We start from the raw sequence: 10,850 nt of genomic DNA on the forward strand, positions 1-10,850 counted from the left end.
AAAAGAAAAGAATGAATAATTAAAAATTGGAAAGGTTAAAGAACCGCAAATTTCCCAGGGATCCCACCAGTGCAGCTGTGAGGTCTGGGGAAGTCGCTCTTAGGTGTTGCAGTACAGCCTGGCTAGAAGGCGTAGAGGTATACAACGCCAGGTATTCAGGGAACAGAAAGAGAAGGAAGATATAGACAGACGAGAAAGTGAGCACTGAAGAAAGACAAAAAGAGGGAAAAGAAAACAAAACAAATTAAAAAAAAAAGACCGCCAAAAAAAGAAATGCTCTCAGGGATCCCTCTGCACGTCTGTGGAAGCCAAGGGGGAGTCTCCTTGCCACGCAGCTCCGCCTGGCCGGAAAGGGCTCCCAACTTAAGAAAAGGAAAAGAAAACCAATTCAAAACAATCAAACGAACTAAAGCCCCGGGATACCACCAGCACAGCAGCCCAGACTGGGAAGCAGCTCCACACTGAACGGAGCTCCGCAGCCCCTCAGGAAGTAGCAAAGATGGCGCACGGAGCCAGGTACTCGAGCAAAAGGAGGGCAGGTGGCGAGAGGTAAGTAAGAAATCAAAAGAAGCAGGAAAAAAAAGCAACACTAGCAGCTAACAAATGGCAGTTAGAGAGCCAGCTAGTGCGGGCTTGTGTTTCTGGACAAGAGACTGTGTCTGCGGGAAGCAGAGAGGGCCGAGTGTGGGTGAAGAAGGGTAGAGAGTGGGAAAGTGTATATCACAAATTACCAGAGCTCTGCAGCCCCTCAGGAAGAAGCAGAGTTGGTGCATGGAGTGAGGTACTCGAGCGAAAGGAGGGGGAGGTGTCAAGAGGCAAGGAAGAAATCAAAAGAAGTGGAGAAAAGCAACAGCAGCAGCCAACAAATGGCACTCGGAGAGCTACCCGTTCGGGTGTGTGGAATCTAAGCAGCCGGTGTTTCACGGTGAAGAGATTGTGGCTGTGGGAAGCAGAGGAGGCCGTGTCAGGGTGAAGAAGGGTGGAGAATGGGAAAGCGTATATCGCAAATTACCGGTTGTTTTGTCTCCCACTGGATGCTCCGTGAGGCTGCTTTCTCATCCCCCGTTTGCTGGTCTCCAGTAGGAGTCCAAGGTGGCGGATCCGCACTGCGTTAGCTGGTACGGGACCTCTCCATGAATCTCTCTTTGCTCTCTGTTCTCTGTCAGTTTTCTCACTCCATTTGGTTCTTGGCTGAGTTCTTTATCTCTTCATTTGATGTTTTAGGGTTTCAGGATTGTTGTATTCTCTGTTTGGCTTAGTTTTTCGGATCTTTGCTGTGGAGGGATGGCGTGGTGCTTCTTCCTAGAGCGCCATTTTTCCAGAACTCCCTGATGTTTTTGATAGGTTGCTGAAGTCTGTCTGCTAGAATTTTCTTGAAAAGTTTTACATCTGTGTTCATAAGGGATATTGGCCTTTAATTTTCTTTTTTTGTCATGCCTTTTCCTGGTTTAGGTATCAGGGTTTTGCTGGCTTCATAGAAAGAGGTCAGCAGTGTTCCTTCTTCTTCAGTGTTTTTGAAGAGATTGAGCTGGATTGTTTGGTATCTTCTGAATGTTTGGTAGAATTCTCTGGTGTAGCCATCTAGTTCTGGGCTTTTGTTGTTGTTGGTTGTTGGCAATTTTTTGCTGACATCTTCTGTCTCTTCTTTTGTAATGGGTCTATTTAAATTTTCTACCTCTGCATTTGGAAACCCTATGGGGCAGTTCTACCCTGTCCTGTAGGGTCGCTATGAGTCAGAATCGACTTGACGGCGATGGGTTTGGTTTGGTTTTGGGTTGGTGTTAGTTTTGGTAGGTAGTGTGTTTCTAGGAATTTTCCCATTTCATCTAGGTTTTCAAATTTGTTGGAGTACAATTTTTCATAGTATTCAGTTATGATCTTTTTATCTCCATTGGATCGGTGGTAATGTCACCATTTTCATTTCATAGTTTGGTTATTTGCCTGTTCTGGTTATTTTCTTTTGTCATTCTAGCTAATGGTTTGTCTATTTTATTGATCCTTTCAAGGAACTAAGTTCTGGTTTTGTGAATTCTTTCAGTTGTTTTTCTATTTTCAATTTTATTTATTTCTACTCTGATCTTTATTCTTTCTTTTTTTCTAGTAGTTTTTGGCTTTTGCTCTTCTTTATCTATTTGTTCAAGTTGTCGGTTTAAGTTAATGATTTTAGATCTTTTTTAATGTAGACATTTATTGCTATAAATTTCCCTCTGAGTACTGTTTTTCTGTGTCCCAAAAGCTTTGATATGTTGTGTTTTCATATTTATTTGATTCTGTTGTTGTTAAGTGCCATCAAGTTGGTTCTGACTCATAGCAACCCTATGTATAATGGAACAAATCACTGCCTGGTCCTGTGCTGTCCTCATAATTGCTGTTATGCTTGAGCCTATTGTTGCGGCCCTTGTGACAGTCCATCTCATTGAGGTTCTTCCTCTACTTCTCCAGGGACTGGACCCTCCAGATAACATGTCCAAAGTACATGAGATGAAGTCTCACTGTCCTTGCTCCCAAGGAGTATTCTGGCTGTATTTCTTCCAAGACAGATTTGTTTGTTTGATTCTAGGAATTTTTTAATTTCACTTTTGAGTTCCTCTGTGACACAGTATTTTTTTTTAGTAGTGTATTATTTAGTTTCTGTGTATTTCTTCTTTTTTTGTTTATCCTGTTGTTTATTTCTAGCTTCATACTTTTAAGGTCAGAGAAAATACTTTGTATGATTTCAATCTTTTTAAATTTGTTGAGCCTCGTTTTATGTCCTAGCATATGGTCTGTTCTGGAAAATGATCCATGTGCATTGGAGAAGACTGTATTGTTCAGGTGTTGGGTTGAGTGTTCTATATATATAGTCTGTTAGGTCCATTTGGCTTATGGTTTTAATTAAGTTTTCAGGTACTTAGTGATCTTTTTAGATGTTCTGTCTGTAATTGAAAGTAGTGTGTTCAAATCCCCTGTTATTGTAGAGTTGTCTATTTCTCCTTTCATCTTGGTCAGTATTTGTTTTATGTATTTTGGTGTATTGCTGTTAGGTGAATATGGATTTGTAATTGGAATATCTTCTTGCTGGATTGACCTTTGTATTATTATGTGATGTCCTTCTTTATCTCTTATAACAGACTTCTGATTTAAAGTCTGTTTAATCTGGCAGTAGTATGTCCACCCTTGCTCTTTTTTGTTTACTGGTTGCATGGATTATTTTTCTTCATCCTTTTATTTTCAGTCTATTTGTGTCCTTATGTCTAAGGTGTGTTTCTTCTAGACAGCAAAAGGATGGACCATGTTTTTCTATACATTTTGCCACTCTCTGACTTTTGTATGGGGGGTTTAGAGCATTCACATTTAAGGTTATTACCGAAAAGCAAGTGTCTGCCTTACACATTTTGCTATTTGTTTTTTGAAGATTTGTATCTTGTTTGTTTTATTATTCTGATTTTTCTGTTTTTGTTTGTATTTTGGTGCTTTCTTGGGATGAGCCTTTTTGTTATCTTCTTGTCTCGTGAATGCTTCTTCTTGGAGTTTTCTTAGTAGTTACCACATATGTCACATTACACAACTTATAATTACAGCAATGTTTAATATTGGAATAAGAGTTAAAATACAACCTTAATGTAATACATCTATTCCTGATGTGTTCCTCCCTCCTACATTCAATAAATTTACTTTGTACTTATTTCTTAATGCTCTTGCATTTCCATTTGGAGTACTCCCTTGAGTAATACTTGCAAAGCTGGTTTGGTAGTGGCAAATTCTCAAAGCTTCTGTCTGTTTGGGAATGTCTTTATTTCCCCCTCATTTTTGAATGACAGCTTTGCTCCTTAAAGAATTCTTGGCTGGCATTTGTTTTGGTTTAGTGTTTTATATATGTTCCTTCCATTGTCTTCCGGCCTTTAGAGTTCTGGGGAGAAATCCAGGCTGATTCTTATGGAAGACCTTTGCTATATTATATTGAGTTTTTTCCTTGCTGCTTTCAGAATTTTCTCCTCGTCTTTGGTTTTAAAGACTTTTATTAGAATATATTGTGGTGTTGATCTTTTTGTGTCTCTTCTGACTGAGGTTCATGTAATGTCCTGTATTTGCAGGCTTGGTTCTCTGTTCAGGTCTGGGAAATTTTCTCTGATTATCTCTTGGAAAAATTGCTTCTGTGACTTTATTGTTACCATGGTGCTCTGGGATTCCAATAATTTTAGTGTTAGATTTGTTAATTGAATCCCACATTTCCTTTTCGGCTTGTTCACTTTTCTTTGTTCTTTTGTTTCTCTCGAAACTTGATTAAGTTCAGTTATTTTGTCTTCTAGTTCACTTATTCTGTCTTCTTATTGTTTGAGTTTATTTTTCAGTTTTTCTCTTGCATTTTCTAATTCAGATGTTTTGTTCTTCAATTCCAGTAGTTCTCTCTCTTTTTTTTTTGATGTTTTCAATTTGTTTGTTAAGTTTCTCATTCTTTCCCTCTATTTGTTTCCTGAACTTGGCTAGTTTGGTTTCAGTGTGCTTTTTAGTGCCATAGTCTGCAAATTATGAACTCTTTGCATTATTCTGTCTTCTATAGGAGAGGTTTCCTCTTCTTCATGTTTTGCTTTTGATCCTTCTTCTCTTGTGATTTCATGTGTTCTACTAACTTATGTTGAACTCGGTCCATTTTACTGGCTGCAAAAGAAAAGGCCAGGGCCCACACCCATCAGCTCCTCCCCCGGAGAAAGTTTCCATAGACCAACTCACAGCTCTGGGAACCCCACAGGGCAACTTTTCTCATCCCAGAAGTTTTATTATGAGTCAAAATAATGACCCAGCTGTTGTGGGCTTGATATTTTCTTCTGAAAACCACTAGATGGCACTCTTATCCTTAGAGCCCCCCCCCCCCCCCCCCCCCCCGCAAGGGCTTGTTCACAAGTTCCATATGCTTGGTCTTTGGAATTTAACACACATGCACAGGAGGAGGGGGTTTAGTTGTTCAGAGACTGTGTCCTAAGCGGTAGCACTCGACTTTCCTGTGGTGATAGTGTAGGACTCTATGTCTTTCTGTCACCAGCGCCCCTGCACAGACACTCCCATGGTACCCCCTCTCTGAGCCTTTTCCTTTGTCCCTGTGAGTCTGAATTATTCCCCTCACCCTGTTGCTCTTGAAGTTCCTCCTGGTCCTAGTGCCCTTCCATCTGGGGCTGCAGGAAATACAATAGCACTCTCATACAATGCCGTGGTCTTCCTTTGCGCCTCCCTAGTTGCATGCCCCACGAACTCCCATGGCCAATTTGCGCCACCTTAACAAAAATCAAGCTAGAGCTTCCTCAGATTAGCTCCTTTTCTGTGTTCCCTGTTTGGCATCCCAAAGTGGCTGCAGTGAGTGAGCACTTCTATGTTAGCCGATAGGATTTCCTGGCTTCTAAGCCGACCTTTTCCCCCCTCCCCTGATTGTGGACTTACCCCGACTCTCCAGTATCTCAGCTGCTATTTGGAGTTTTGAGATCGCAGTCCGTGCTTGTTTTTATTTCTTGTTCAGTGAGTTAGCCGCTGAGGGAGTAAATGGGAGCATCCGCTCACTTCACCATCTTGCCCTGCCTCCTATAATGTCTTTTTATAGTTGGTTTGTTTGAATTAGAATCCAAACAAAGTTCCCCCATTGTTTTCAATTAATTATGCTTTTTAAATGTCTTTAATCATAATAGTTCCTACTACTTTTTAAAAATCTTTCTCTATTTGTTGAGGAAACAGTGTCATTTGTCCCCTGGAATTTCTCAAGTTAGGGTTTTGCCAGTTCCACCTCTGTGTGTTAAATTTCTTGCAAACCATAATTCAGATCCAGAGACTTGACTAGATTCAGGTTCATTTGGTTTTTGTCAAGAACACTCATTCATGATGCTATATATTTCCTTATGTATTACATTAAGAGCCAAGTGTTCAGTTGTTTTTCTTTTGTGATGTTGAGATTGATCAAGGTTTTGGTATTCAATACTTTTCTTGAAAAAGGATGCTTAAGAGATAATTTTTTGAGACTTTGTCTGAAAATACCTTTTATACTATCCTCATACTTGATAGTTTGACTAGTTATAGAATTCTAGGTTAAAAATGACTTTCTTACAGACTTTTGAAGTTATTGCTTCATTGTCTTCTAATTTCTGGTGTTGGAGTTGAGATGTTTATTGCTAGTCTTGTTTATGATTTTCCCCTGTATCTCTGCCACTTTTCTCTACCTTTTCTTCCCCCAATCTTGAGAATTTTTGGCATTCTAAATTTCACTTTCATTTTGGATGTTTTTGCCTATCTTTTCTCAAATGTCAGCTAATCCCTGGCTTCTGTTTGTAGTCAGTAGCAATGCAATAAAAAGTTAAATTGATGCTCTGCATGCATGTTTTTTCAAAGCACTGCATAGTGTGTATTAGTTTCTTATTGCAGCATAACAATTTACCATAAACTTAGAGGTGCGAAACAACACCAATTTATTATTAATCTCTCAATTTCTGTAGGTCAGTGGTCTGGGCAGAATGTGGTTGGATTTTCTAGCTCAACGTCTTACTGGGCTAAAGTAAAGTTGTCAAGTGAGTTGAGTTCTCATCTGGAAGCGGACAGGGAAAATGCGCTTTCAGGTTTAATCTTGTTGTTAGCAAAATTTAGTTCTTGCAGTTGTAGGACTGAGATCTGGTTTTCTTGCTGGCTGTTAGCCCAGAACCAGTATCACTTCCTAGAGGCTGCCAGCATTCCTTGACATGTGGCTTCTTCCACCTTCAAGCCAGCAATGGTAAATTGAATTCTTATGCTTTGAATCTCTGACTTCTTTGTTTCCAACCACCCAAAGAAAACTCCGTGCTTTTAACAGGCTCATATGATTGGGTCAGGTCTACCCAGATACTCTACTTATCTTAAAGTCAGCTGTGCCATATAATAAAACTTAATCATGAAAGTAAAATCTACAAAATCTATAGGATTATATAAGGTGTGTGTGTACAGTTGGGGTGGGTAATCTTGGGAACATATAAAAAATTCCAGTTGTTGTTAAGTACCATTGAGTCAGTTCTGACTCATAATGACCCCAAGTCCAACAGAATGAAAGACTGCCTGGTCCTGCACCATCCATCCCAGTCATTGCTGTGTTTGAGTGCATTGTTGCAGCCACTGTGTCATTCCATCTCCTTGAAGGCCCTCCTCTTTTTTGCTGACCATCTACTTTACCAAGCATGATGTCCTTCTTCAGGGACTGTTCCCTCCTGATAACATGTCCTAAGTATGTGCGACAAAGTTTCACCATCCTGGCTTCTAAGGAGCATTCTGGCTGTATACTTCTTCCAAGACAGATTAGTTTGTTCTGCTCCCAGTCAGTGGAATATTCAGTAGTGTTCGTCAACAACATAATTCAAAGGCATCAATTTTTCTTTAGTCTTCCTTATTCATTGTCCCACTTTTGCACACGTGAGGCAATTGAAAACACCATGAATTGGGTCAGGTGAACCTTCTTTTTCAAAGTGACATCTTTGCTTTTTAACACTTTAAAGAGTTTTTTTTGTAGCATATTTGCCCAGTGAAATGCACTGTTTGATTTCTTGACTGCTGCTTCCGTGGGTGTGGATTGTGGTTCCAAATAAAATGAAATTCTTGACAACTTCAATCTTTTCTCTGTTTATCATGATGTTGCTTATTGGTCCAGATGTGAGGTTTTTTTTTGTTGTTTTTTTTTATGTTGAGGTGTAATCCATACTGAAACCGGTAGTCTTTGATCTTCATCAGTAAGTGCTTCAAGTCCTTTTCATTTCAGAAAGCAAGGTTATATCATCTGCATATCGCAGGTTGTTGGTGAGTCTTTCTCCAATCCTGATGCTGCATATGTCTTCATATAGTTCATTTTCTCAGATTATTTGCTCAGCACGCAGTTTGAATAGGTATGGTGAAAGGATACAACCCTGATGCACACCTTTCCTGATTTGAAGCCATGCAGTATCCCCTTAGGCTGTTCGAATGGCTGCCTCTTGGTGTATGTCCAGGTTCCTCATGATCAGTTTAGTGTTCTGGAATTCCCATTCTTCGTAATTGGTATCCATAATTTGTTATGATCCACATAGCTGAATGCTTTTGCATAGTCAACAAAACACAAGTAAACATGTTTCTGGTATTCTCTGCTTTCAGCCAAAATCTGTCTGACATCTGCAGTGATCTCCCTCGTTCCTCGTCCTCCTCTGAATCCAGCTTGAATTTCTGGCAGTTCCTTGTCAATGTACTGCTTCAACTTCTTTTGAATGACCTTCAGCAAAATTTTACTTGTGTGTGATATTAATGATATTGTTTGATAATTTCCACATTCTGTTGGATCACCTTTCTTTTGAATGGGCACAAATATGTATCTCTTTCACTTGGTTGGCCAGGTTGCTGTCTTCCAAATTTCTTGGCATATAAGAGTGAGCACTTCTAGCGCTACATCCGTTTCTTGAAACTTCTCAGCTTGTATTATATCAATTCCTGGAGCCTTGTTTTTTGCCAGTACCTTCAGTGCAGCTTGGACTTCTTTGTTAAGTATTGTTGGTTCTTGATCATATTCTACTTCCTGAAATAGTTGAACGTCAACTCTGTGTATTCCTTCCATCTTTTTTTGATGTTTCCTGTGTCTTTTAATATTTCATTTTTCCTGTAGAATCGTTCGGTATTGCAACCTGAGGCTTTGAATTTTCTCTTCATTTCTTTCAGCTTGGGAAATGCCAAGCATGTTCTTCCCTTTTGGTTTTCTAACTCCAGGTCTTTGCACATTTCCTTATAATACTTTACTTTGTCTTCTCAAGCTGCACTTCGAAATCTTCTGTTCAGCTCTTTAACTTCATCATTTCTTCCTTTCACTTCAGCTACTTTACGTTCAAGAGCAAGTTTCAGATTCTCTTCTGACATCCATTTTGATCTTTTCTTTCTTTCTTGTCTTTTTTAATGATCTTTTGCTTTCTTTGTGTATGATGTCCTTCCATAACTCGTCTGGTCTTCGGTCATTAGTGTTTAACGCATCTTATCTGTTCTTCATATGGCCTCTAACTTCAGGTGAAATATACTCAGGGTCATAGTTTGGCTCTTGTGGACTTGTTCTAATTTTCTTCAGCTTCAACTTGAACTTGAATATGAGCAATTGATGGCCTGTTCTACAGGTAGTTCCTGGCCTTGTTCTATGATGATATTGAGTTTTTCCATCGTATGTTTCCACAGATGTAGTCAGTTTGATTCCTGTGTATTCCATCTGGTGAGGTCAGCGTATATAGTTGCCGTTTATGGTGGTGAAAAAAGTTATTTGCAATGAAGAAATCGTTGAGCTTGCAAAATTCTATCATGCGATCTCTGGTATCATTTCTATCACCAGGGCCATATTTTCAAACTACTGTTCCTTCTTCTTTGTTTCCAATTTTCACATGCCAATCACCAGTAATTTTCTATGCATCTCGGTTGCATGTTTGATCAATTTCAGACTGCAAAAGTTGGTAAAAATTCTTCAATTTCCTCATCTTTGGCATTAATGAATTGTTGGTGTGTAAATTTGAATAATAGTTGTAGTAACTGATCTTCCTTGTCAGCATATGGATGTTATCCTATCACTGATAGCCTTGTACTTCTGGATAGATCTTGAAGTATTCTTTTTTATGATGAATATACCACCATTCCTCTTTAATTTGTCGTTCCCTGCATTGTAGACCATATATGATTGTCTGATTCATAATGGCCAATACCAATCCATTTCAGCGCACTGATGCCTAGGATATCGATGTCCATGCATTCCATTTCATTTTTGACTACTTCTAATTTTCCTAGATTCATATTTTGTAGATTATGTGTTCTCATTATTAATGGATGTTTGTAGCTGTTTCTTCTCACGTTGAGTCGTGCCACATCAGTGAATGAACGTCCCAAAGCTTGATTCCATCCACGTCATTAAGGTCAACTCTACTTTGAGGAGGCAGCTCTTCTCCAGTTGTATTTTGAGTGCCTTCTAACTCGAGGGACTCATCTTCTGACACTATTATCAGACGATATTCTGTGCTATTCCTAAGGTTTTCACTGGCTAATTTTTTCAGAAGTAGACTTCTCAGTCCTTCTTCTAGTCTGTCTTAATCTGGAAGCTCAGCTGAAACCTGTCCACCATAGGTTACCCTTCTGGTATTTGAAATACTGGTTACATAGCTTCCAGGATCACAGTAAGACATAAGCCACCACAGTTCGACAAATGGACAGACTTTTGGGAATATTTTTAGTTAGTTCTTAGTTATTTTTACTAATAATAGTTATCTTTATTTATGAAGATATGAGTTCATAAAGATTTAATGTGACATTTTTGTTGTTGTTTTCTTTCTTTTTAAAGCAGTGATTACTTTCTGCTGATCCAGATGTATCCTCTTGCCTCTTTCCTGTTGCTGTCACTAACAAGCATTTGTTATATAGCTGATGTGAGTTGGCTGAAAAATAGGAGCCAGTTTTCACATGTGGAATTGCTTCTGTAACTTTGTTTTCAATAGTGCCACAGTATAACTACCTAACCAAAGATATCCTTTTGATTTAATCCTACTGTAGCAGACTGTGCTGTTGCTTGTGATGTTAGTGATGTAAATTATACAGTCTTACCAGATTAAGATTGTTTTTATCCTTTCCATATCTTGATTATAGTTAAATTAACTGATCTGATTATTTGTTTCATCTAAAAGTCATGAAGTCTTCTCACCAGGTTTATTTTTAGTTCTCACAAGATTTAACATTTTACTTCATGGATATTTCAGAAAGAAAAAGAGGTGTAAACTTTTATATACTTTAAATACAAATTTGTGTGATATTATTGAATGTTTTCACTGTTAAATCTGCATGAACTTGTTTATTATTATGTTTTCTTAGTCCTCCTTTTTGTGTCTGTCTTA

General features: G+C 38.8%; 1 protein-coding gene across 8 annotated transcripts in view; it reads left to right on the top strand.

The window, feature by feature from the left end:
- ANKRD17 (ankyrin repeat domain 17) overlaps positions 1–10,850 on the top strand; it is a 203,159-nt gene that overhangs the window by 93,329 nt on the left and 98,980 nt on the right. The gene's annotated exons all lie outside the window — the stretch shown is intronic.

The sequence above is a fragment of the Trichechus manatus genome, unplaced genomic scaffold, assembly GCF_000243295.1.
Source record: "Trichechus manatus latirostris isolate Lorelei unplaced genomic scaffold, TriManLat1.0 scaffold00108, whole genome shotgun sequence".
Taxonomy (NCBI): Eukaryota; Metazoa; Chordata; class Mammalia; order Sirenia; family Trichechidae; genus Trichechus; species Trichechus manatus.